The following is an 11,433-nucleotide window of genomic DNA, read 5'->3' on the forward strand; positions in this document are numbered from 1 at the left end:
AAATTTCCTGTCAAAATTTCGTTTTCTTGGATACACCGAGAACATTAATATGTAATCTTTCTTACCTGTTTCTCCTGTTAGCAGTTTATTTCCACCCTGGTAGTCTGAATCTACGGATTTTTCTAATAATTATAACAACACTGGTGATTCGTACACCCAATCAACCACATAAAGAAATAGCGATTAGCATTCGCTCGTTTGGGTATATTCGGCCCAGCTTGTATAGCCCAATCCCCTTTTGCCTGTGGTGAAGTTTTTCAATTTTAGATGCGACGGGGACTCCCTTGGCAGGGATATTACGTAAGCTATGCACGCATTCAAAAATCACCTAACGATTCGTGCAGAAATCAATTTAGAATGTGCTCAAAAATGTTCAAAAGCCAACAGGGATGCTTTTAAAAATCATATGAATAATCGATGGACCAACGTACGCTGGTGCTAGGTGCTTTGTGAAATATGACGTTGGCGCCCTCCTGAAATTGCCGCCCGCGGCTTGCCCCCCCCACCCTCTCAGATACAGGGGCTGAACGATACACATGCACAACATGCTAGTAACACTTAGTAACACTCAAACAGTTCGCAAAAATAGGGGGCGATAAGTATAGCATGGTAATAACACGCAAACAGTTCGCGAAAATAGAGAACTATAGACAGCAAACACAAACAGAATCTGACACGGACATCGAACAGCGTACTGACAATACGTCTACGTTGACACAGACGTTAATGAGCAATCAGTAGCTGAAAAGCCTAGTGACGGTTATTTTGTTAACGTCCCGACCACTAGTCAATTATTAAAAACCAGCACTGAATCAATTTTTGACCGTGACGTCATGGCAAAGTGCGTGGCGAGGGCACAGCAGTTTCAATCGACAAATATTGCTAATATGCTTAATATTATAATCCAACAAATGACCGAAAATAAAAAAGATAATGACGCGCGTATGACGTCAATGCAAAATCATATGACCAAAATCATAAAGAAATCAAATACAAACACATCATAGATGATGCAGCACAAAGTAACGCAACACACTGAAAACAATTTAAAGACTACGTACTAACGGTCATGGTCAAAACGTTCAATATGGACATGAAAGTCACGTATCCCACATACACACCACACACACACAACATTGTCAACAAATCACATCAGCATACACATTACCAAATCGCAGTCGTGATATCAGTGGACAGTACGTTCCCTTGCATTCAGCAGGTAAACGTTACAATAATTAAAGTGAAGGAAACGGATATTACAGCGCTAAAGGCGAAGAAAGCTTCATCAAACATCACCAATTTCAACCGTTTTTGTTATTTTTCCTGAAAGCATTCAGTAACGCTTTCCCCAGATAAAGGAGAGACCAGAAGAGAATTTTTTATGTACAAGGTTACATCCAGGGAGACGCAGCTGTCTGTGCATAGAACGAAGCCGACAGATGTGTAACCAGCCGCGGTGGCCAAGCAGTTCTATGCACTTCAGTCCGGAACCGCGCGACTGCTACGGCCGCAGGTTCGAATCCTGCCTCGGGCATGGATGTGCGTGATGTCCTTAGGTTAGTTAGGTTTAATTAGTTCTAAGTTCTAGGGGACTGATGACCTCAGATGTTAAGTCCCATAGCGCTCAGAGCCATTTGAACCATTTTGAACAATTCGAAAAAGCTTTCCTGGCCAAATTTGGTCTCAAACTCTTCAAGAACGTCTCGGAAAACAGATCATGGAACCAAGGACTGTCAATGCCAAATATGGTATTTTACGTAGATACTCTGAGAAATACCTTCATATGACTCATTTTTTAGACGAACCATCGCTACGTGCGCACTAAAAGGTAGACTACCATTCTATATCAAAGAGATAATACCGTACATTTCCGACAATATTTTTTGAGTGCTGGATTCAGTTGATTTGCTATATGAAGATCAACGGTGCGGGCGGCAATACAGCAACCACAATGTTTAAAAGCAGAGAACTCATGTTAGCTAACATAATACTGGCGCGCCAGCTGCGTAGCAGAATCCACGTCCTGCTTATGCAAACCAGTTTACTTGTCAAAATGCGCAGACACGTTCTAACATGAATGGTAATCATAATATCACGTACACGACGTACAGTATTGTTCGTACGCTATAATCACGATGAGAATTTATCTAATGAACTATTGGAGGAAAACAAACAATGTCGTTCAATGGCCAATCAAATAGCTTTGGGTGCAACTACTGGTATAGTAGAAGGTATTCCAACCACTATTGTATGGATACAGGAGCTCCTGTGAGTCTTGAGAGCACAACCTTTATATGGAAATGACGCAATGCCTCGGTTTCCTGTACAAAAATGTAAGATTTTGACTGCCCGAGGAAATAAGTAAAGTTACGAAACAAGTTTTTGTGACCATTAAGGTAGGTAATGGAACAGTACAATGTCCATTTCTCGTCGACCAATATCTAGTTGCTAATTGTATTATAAGTTTAGATACTTTATGTGAGATGGATAGTATCATTGACTTCTCTAAAGATTAGTGTTTCATTAGATATGGAGGCAGGGAAATCACTATTGATTTAGACACCAAGACGCTAAAATACAAGTATTGCACTGGATACAAAATCCGATTAATACAAGAAGGCGACGAAAGAAACACACAGACGCTTGCATCAGATGAAGACTGTAATGATTTAAGAATACTGATTAGTCATAAGTTAGAAGAAACAGCTGCTCTTACTGATGATGGACGTAATGAATTTTTTGAACTACTATGTAAGTATGTAAAGATTTTTACAAATCCACCGCATGTCATTAAGACATATATTTACAAAATTGATGTTAAGCGTCACCACATTTTCTTTCATAAATCTTACAATATACCTTTATCCCAGCGATCTGTGGTGTGGTATGAAATCAAACAGATATTGCAATGGAAGATTATAGAACCTTCTACATCTCCTTTCAGGAGTTCGTTAGTTGTTCTAACGAAGCCTGACAGAGACACTGGACTGATGTTAGATGCTCGAGAGATGTTAATGAGATTATATTACCAGAGCGCACAAAGTCTGAGAACTTAGAGGAACAAGTGCAAAAAAATTTAGACGCTAAGTACTTTTCCACCATTGACATGACAAACTCGTTTCGGCAAGTGGCAATCACTCCTGAGTCGAGGAAAAGTGGCGAGCATGTCAAATCTGCGTTCTCCCTTTCGGATTGAACGTCAATTCTGGTGTATTCACAACTGCTTTGCATACAGTGCTTCGAGACGAATTAGTGTGACACATTATCTAGATGATACTCTGATTGCCAATAAGACGTGGAAAGAACATCACAAAATGGTCTCAAAAATTCTGTGTCCATTTTATAACCTGGTGTAACAGCAAACCTTAAGAACTCTAATTTTGCATGTACTGAAATAAGGTCTCTAAGGGCCATAATTAATGCACAAGGTAAACGCCCTGATTCGCATAAGATAGATGCTACTAAAAATTTTCCTAGTCCACGTACTAGAAAACAACTGAAGTCATTACTAGGATTGTTCTTTCTTTCCGACCTTTCTTGTCACAAGAAATATTAAGCACCTTGTAGCTTTACTTAAGAAAAATCATGTATTTATCTAGACAGAGAAGTGCCAGCAAGATTTTCAAAACATGAAACATGAATTAGTGAATTCAAACGTTTTAAACCATCCAGATTTTAGTCTCGAGTTTTGTATAACGTGTGACGCATCATGACATGGCTTAGGATCTTGCCTATTTCAGATGGTTAACAACAGAGAACAGGAACAAGTAAGGATCACTGGATTTGCAAGCTGAACATTAAGCGAATCTTAACGAACAAATTGAGCAACTGAATTAGAAAGCCTTTCAATTCTCTGGGTTTTTAAAAAATTTAATTATTATGTATATGGCAAACACACGAAAGTCTATACTGATCACCAAGCCCTGACATATTTATTAACCTGTAAGTTAGTTCATTCCAGATTATCACGCTGGGCTCATTCGTTGCACAATTACTCATTTGAGATTGTTTATATTAAGGGAAAGGACAACGTCATTTTTGACGCTTTGTCTCGTCCTCCACAAGGTTTGATGACAGTAACTCTGATCTTGAAAATGAGAATGACTGTAGGATAATACTTTTAATTGTGATAAACAACATTACCTATACCATATTGATCTGTGTAAAAATATGGCATATTTATAAAAGTAAGATCCGCACTGTAACAAGATAAGGACCTCACTGACTAATAAAGTTAATCATCCACTGTCTAGCCATTATAGGATATACCAAGATGTGTTATTCTATCGTCGACATTCAAATGGATCTAACTCGTGTGTATGTATACTGACGGACACAGAACAAACTTAATTAGACACACACACTTAGCTTGGGGACATTATGGGACGAAGTGCCTAGCAAAACTCATAACATATTGTTATTTTACCAACATGAGGGGAAAGATTCACAACATACCCAGGTTGTATATCTTGTTAGAAAGCTAAACCACAGAATTTATCCTTAAAGACAGATTTACATTCTGTACTTCCCAGTGAACCTATGGAAATCGTCAGTACAGACATTAGTGGACCCCATCCCACAAGCGGCGGTGGTGTAAAATATGTACACTCCTGGAAATGGAAAAAAGAACACATTGACACCGCTGTGTCAGACCCACCATACTTGCTCCGGACACTGCGAGAGGGCTGTACAAGCAATGATCACACGCACGGCACAGCGGACACACCAGGAACCGCGGTGTTGGCCGTCGAATGGCGCTAGCTGCGCAGCATTTGTGCACCGCCGCCGTCAGTGTCAGCCAGTTTGCCGTGGCATACGGAGCTCCATCGCAGTCTTTAACACTGGTAGCATGCCGCGACAGCGTGGATGTGAACCGTATGTGCAGTTGACGGACTTTGAGCGAGCGCGTATAGTGGGCATGCGGGAGGCCGGGTGGACGTACTGCCGAATTGCTCAACACGTGGGGCGTGAGGTCTCCACAGTACATCGATGTTGTCGCCAGTGGTCGGCGGAAGGTGCACGTGCCCGTCGACCTGGGACCGGACCGCAGCAACGCACGGATGCACGCCAAGACCGTAGGATCCTACGCAGTGCCGTAGGGGACCGCACCGCCACTTCCCAGCAAATTAGGGACACTGTTGCTCCTGGGGTATCGGCGAGGACCATTCGCAACCGTCTCCATGAAGCTGGGCTACGGTCCCGCACACCGTTAGGCCGTCTTCCGCTCACGCCCCAATATCGTGCAGCCCGCCTCCAGTGGTGTCGCAACAGGCGTGAATGGAGGGACGAATGGAGACGTGTCGTCTTCAGCGATGAGAGTCGCTTCTGCCTTGGTGCCAATGATGGTCGTATGCGTGTTTGGTGCCGTGCAGGTGAGCGCCACAATCAGGACTGCATACGACCGAGGCACACAGGGCCAACACCCGGCATCATGGTGTGGGGAGCGATCTCCTACACTGGCCGTACACCACTGGTGATCGTCGAGGGGACACTGAATAGTGCACGGTACATCCAAACCGTCATCGAACCCATCGTTCTACCATTCCTAGACCGGCAAGGGAACTTGCTGTTCCAACAGGACAATGCACGTCCGCATGTATCCCATGCCACCCAATGTGCTCTAGAAGGTGTAAGTCAACTACCCTGGCCAGCAAGATCTCCGGATCTGTCCCCCATTGAGCATGTTTGGGACTGGATGAAGCGTCGTCTCACGCGGTCTGCACGTCCAGCACGAACGCTGGTCCAACTGAGGCGCCAGGTGGAAATGGCATGGCAAGCCGTTCCACAGGACTACATCCAGCATCTCTACGATCGTCTCCATGGGAGAATAGCAGCCTGCATTGCTGCGAAAGGTGGATATACACTGTACTAGTGCCGACATTGTGCATGCTCTGTTGCCTGTGTCTATGTGCCTGTGGTTCTGTCAGTGTGATCATGTGATGTATCTGACCCCAGGAATGTGTCAATAAAGTTTCTCCTTCCTGGGACAATGAATTCACGGTGTTCTTATTTCAATTTCCAGGAGTGTATTTTCTTAGGATGGTAAGCTTTACAACGTAAAATCTGCGACTTCTAACACTATCATAAGATGACTTTTGCATGCTTACATGCTTCACGTTGTAAGGTGGTGTGGTCTCATGATCTTCATTTCTTACATATTCCATCCTCACAATCGTACTCTGCATATCAAGACGCTTCATTCAAACCCAAACTAGATAAAGTAGTCAGTCTTGTATGAATTCATGTAAGCGATATGCAAATCTAATAAGCTAGTCGCAAGTGCGCACTGAGGTTGGAAAAAGTCGAGGCTGGCGTACACAACATGACTGCCACAGGAATTTTCGTTCTATAGAGGAAACCAGCGTGCTGGGAAGACGGTCCCCTCAGAGGGCTGGGTCAACAACATACCTACTTCGGCCAAAGCGACCGCCCAGAGAGAAGACAGCTTTTGCCGGATCGAAGGGATAACGACTTAAAACCAAATTCAGCTACATTGTGTGGGAGCACCCAGAAGACGCATTTTTTCAGGGAGCGACTGCATAGTTATGGAGTTCTCACAGGAGTACAGTATACGCCTAATGGATAAGCTACAGATTTTCGCATTGGTCAGCTCAAACGAAACGTCATTCTCCCATTTAAAGGAGCAACGCCGATTGGCGGAATATTTCTGACGCAAACAGCCAGAGGGAAGACAGCGAATGATGTACCCTTGCAACTTTTCCAAAAAAAGGGGCTGTTCTTTTGTCACTCTTGGAGTGGGAACATGTAATGAGAGCGAGTGCACTCATACATATGTGCAAAGAGCGAGGAACAAAGTCTCTCCTCAGTACTTCACTGGGAGAGCACCTCTGTCGTTAGCAAATTGGAGTGACACTCTATATTGAGTCGCTCGCGATTAAGTGTTGTTCACTGTGTTGGCCGGCACACTTATTGTGCGGTGTGAAATGGACACTAGTTAAACGCCTGCGAGCGAGTATTGAGTGGCATCGAGGTGAACTGGTTATCTGACCGGTGTACCACGCCAATAGTTAGACTAGGGGCAGATAGGAGTCCTTGACTTCATCAAGGCGTAGGGAGAGTTTGATTGGGGAAGGTCAATCCGGATAGAAAGAGATAGTAGTGTTATTTTTCAGCAGTGAACGACGCAGGCAGCAGTCGTCGCAGCTCACGGTATTGTGCACTACAGCGTATGTGAGCCCCATCTGTCCTCCATAACAGTACACATTTCTCACCCGACAGCCTTGACCATACCTATAAAAGTTATTCAAGTTGTGTAGGCGCAGTTCTCAGCCATTCTGCCGAGTAAATAACATTCTTAAAGAAAAGGGAGAAAAGAACCTTTCCATACTTTGTAAAATAATAGCATTTCTATCCCTAAGAGGCAATCTACTGTTCCGAAAAGAACCCGGAAATTTATTATCATTTTATAAGAAAAAGTTTAACTTGATTTCTCAGAATTTTTAGTAATAAATAATATGTTTCGTTCATTTAATGTTTTTCTTAAACTAACTAGCAATACTCCTGTACCCAAGCATTCCACTAGTTATGTAAGAATATAGAGAATATTTTTGTGTCTTTTCCTTACAGCGGATGACTCCAGAAGATATTTGTTGCTGAATGTTTTTCAAGCAGTTCTTGTTGGTACATTAGGAGCGTCTGTCTGACTTCTGTAGTAGTGTGGAGCGGAAATTGTTGCTTGCAGGAGCCAAAGGGTACTTGTTGAATCAATCCTCTGTGCAACTTGACAAGAATAAAAATCAAACACTCACAACGTGCAAAAACTAAAAGCAGTTTCACTGCAAATACGGTACATAAAAGATAATGATATTAAGAGCATTTTTGTATTGATACATAGCTCTCAATCTAATTCCACAGCACGGATTTTCAGGGAACCGAACAAGTTTATAAGGGCATATATACATACACAACATTCTAATTGGGTGAGCAATTTAACTCTTTTTGAAGAAGTGCTCAATAATCTCAACATATACGATACGAAGTATCAGTCTTTAAGGATAAGTTCTGTGGTTTAGCTTTCTAACAAGGTATACAATCTGGGTATGTTGTGAATCTTTCTCCTCATGTTGGTACAATAACAATATGTTATGAGTTTTGCAATGCACTTCTTCGTCCCATAATGTCCCCAAACTATGTGTGTGTGTCTAATTAAGTTGGCTCACTCCCCAATACCGTCAGAATTAATAATAGAAGAACATTTAAACACTCCATTTCTTCTGTGATGCGCTCAGAAAAGAAAGCTAGTGGCTATCAGGTCTCGTCCAAAAACTGTTGAAACATGCCACCTGTTGCCGTCAGACCCCCCCCCCCCCATACCATAGGCGCAACCACAACGGAGGGGTATCTGTTGAGAGGCCAGACAAACGTGTGGTTCCTGAAGAGGGGCAGCAGCCTTTTCAGTAGTTGCAGGGGCAACAGTTTGGATGATTGACTGATCTGCCCTGTAACGGCCTTGCTGTTGTGGTACTGCAAACGGCTGAAAGCAAGGGAAACTACAGCCGTAGTTTTTCCCGATGGCATGCAGTTTTACTGTATGATTAAATGATGATGGCGTCCTCTTGGGTAAAATATTCTGGAGGTAAAATAGTCTCCCATTCGGATCTCTGGGCGGGGACTACTCAAGAGGACGTCGTTATCAGAAGAAAGAAAACTAGCATTCTACGGACTGGAGCGTGGAATGTCAGATCCCTTAATTGGGCAGGTAGGTTAGAAAATTTAAAAAGGGAAATGGATAGGTTAAAGTTTGATATAGTGGTAATTATTGAAGATCAGTGGCAGGAGGAACAAGACTTCTGGTCAGGTGAATAAAGTGTTATAAATAGAAAATCAAATAGGGGTAATGCAGGAGTAGGTTTAATAATGAATAAAAAAATAGGAGCGTGGGTAAGCTACTACAAACAGCATAGTGAACGCATTATTGTGGCCAAGATAGACACGAAGCCCATGACTACTACAGTAGTACAAGTTTATTTGGCAACTAGCTGAAGAAGTTGGTGAAATGTATGATGAGATAAAAGAAATTATTCAAGTAGTGAAGGGAGACGAAAATTTAATAGTCATGGGTCACTGGAATTCGACAGTAGGAAAAGGAAGAGAGGAAAACGTAGTAGGTGAATATAGATTGGGGCTAAGAAATGATAGAGGAAGCCGCCTGATAAAATTTTGCTCGGAGCATAATTTAATGATAGCTAACACTTGTTCCAAGAATCATCAAAGAAGGTTGTATACATGGAAGAACCCTGGAGATACTAGAAGGTTTCAGATAGATTATATAATGGTAAGACAGAGATTTAGGAACCAGATTTTAAATTGTAACACATTTCCAGAGGTCGATGTGGACTCTGCTTATGAACTGTAGATTAAAACTGAAGAAACTGCAAAAAGGTGGGTATTTAAGGAAATGTGACCTGGATAAACTGACTAAACCAGAGGTTGTACAGAGTTTCAGGAAGAGCATAAGGGAACAATTGACAGGAATGGGGAAAGAAATACAGTAGTAGAAGAATGGGTAGCTTTGAGGAACGAAATAGTGAAGGCAGCAGAGGATCAAGTCGGTAAAAAGACGTGGGCTAGTAGAAATCCTTTGGTAACAGAAGAGATACTGAATGTAATTGATGAAAGGAGAAAATACAAAAATGCAGTAAGTGAAGCAGGCAAAAAGGATTACAAACGTCTCGAAAATGAGATCGACAGGAAGTTCAAAATGGCTAAGCAGGGATGGCTAGAGGACAAATGTAAGGATGTAGAGGCTTATCTCACGAGGGAGAAGATAGATACTGCCTACAGGAAAATTAAAGAGACCTTTGGAGAAAACAGAACCACTTGCATGAATATCAAGAGCTCAGATGGAAACCCATTTGTAAGCAAACAAGGGAAAGCAGAAAGGTGGAAGGAGTATATAGAGCGTCTATGCAGAAGCGATGTTCTTGAGGACAGTATTATGGAAATGGAAGAGGAGGTAGATGAAGATGAAATGGGAGATACGAAACTCTGTGAAGACTTTGACAGAGCACTGAAAGATGTAAGTCGAAACAAGGCCCCGGGAGTAGACAACCTTCCATTAGAACTACTGACAGCCTTGGGAGAGCCTGTCTTGACAAAATTCTAGCATCTGGTGAGCAAGATGTATGAGACAGGCGAAATTCCCTCAGACTTCAAGAAGAATATAATAATTCCAATCCCAAAGAACGCAGGCGTTGACAGATGTGAAAATTACCGAACTATCAGTGTAATAAGTCACAGCTGCAAAATACTAACGCGAATTCTTTACAGACGAATGGAAAAATTGGTAGAAGCCGACCTCGGGGAAGATCAGTTTGGATTACGTAGAAACGTAGGAACACGTGTGGCAATACTGACCATACGACTTATCTTAGAAGAAAGATCAAGGAAAGTCAGACCTACGTTTCTAGCATTTGTAGACTTATAGGAAGCTTTTGACAAAGTTGACTAGATTACTCTCTTTCAAATTCTAGAGGTGGCAGGGGTAAAATACATGGAGCGAAAGGCTATTTACAATTTGTACAGAAACCAGATGGCAGTTATAAGAATCGAGGAACATGAAAGGGAAACAGTGGTTGGGAAGGGAGTGAGACAGTGTTGTAACCTGTCCCCGATGCTATTCAATCTGCATATTGAGCAAGCAGTAAAGGAAACAAAAGAAAAGTTCGGAGTAGGTATTAAAGTCCATGGAGAAGAAATAAAAACTTTGAGGTTCGCCGATGACATTGTGATTCTGTCAGAGACAGCAAAGGACTTGGGAGAGCAATTGAACGAAATGGACTGTGTCTTGAAAGGAGGATATAAGATGAACATCAACAAAAGCAAATGAGGATAATGGAATGTAGTCGAATTAAGCCGGGTGATGCTGAGGGAATTAGATTAGGAAATGAGACACTTAAATTAGTAAAGGATTTCTGCTATTTGGGGAGCAAAATAACTGATGATGGTCGAAGTAGAGAGTATATAAAATGTAGACTGGCAATGGCAAGCAAAACGTTTCTGAAGAAGAGAAATTTGTTAACATCGAGTATAGATTTAAGTGTCAATAAGTCGTTTCTGAAAGTATTTGTATGGAGTTTAGCCATGTATGGAAGTGGAACATGGACGATAAATAGTTTGGACAAGAAGAGAATAGAAGCTTTCGAAATGTGATGCTACAGAAGAATGCTGAAGATTAGATGGGTAAATCACATAACTAATGAGTAGGTATTGAATAGAATTGGGGAGAAGAGGAGTTTGTGGCACAACTTGACTAGAAGGAGGGATCGGTTGGCAGGACATGTTCTGTAGAGGGTAAAAATCGTAGAGGGAGACCAAGAGATGAATACACTAAGTAGATTCAGAAGGATGTGGGCTGCAGTAGGTACTGGGAGATGAAGAAGCTTGCACAGGGTATAGTAGCATGGAGAGCTG

The sequence above is a fragment of the Schistocerca piceifrons genome, chromosome 3 (assembly GCF_021461385.2).
Source record: "Schistocerca piceifrons isolate TAMUIC-IGC-003096 chromosome 3, iqSchPice1.1, whole genome shotgun sequence".
NCBI lineage: Eukaryota > Metazoa > Arthropoda > Insecta > Orthoptera > Acrididae > Schistocerca > Schistocerca piceifrons.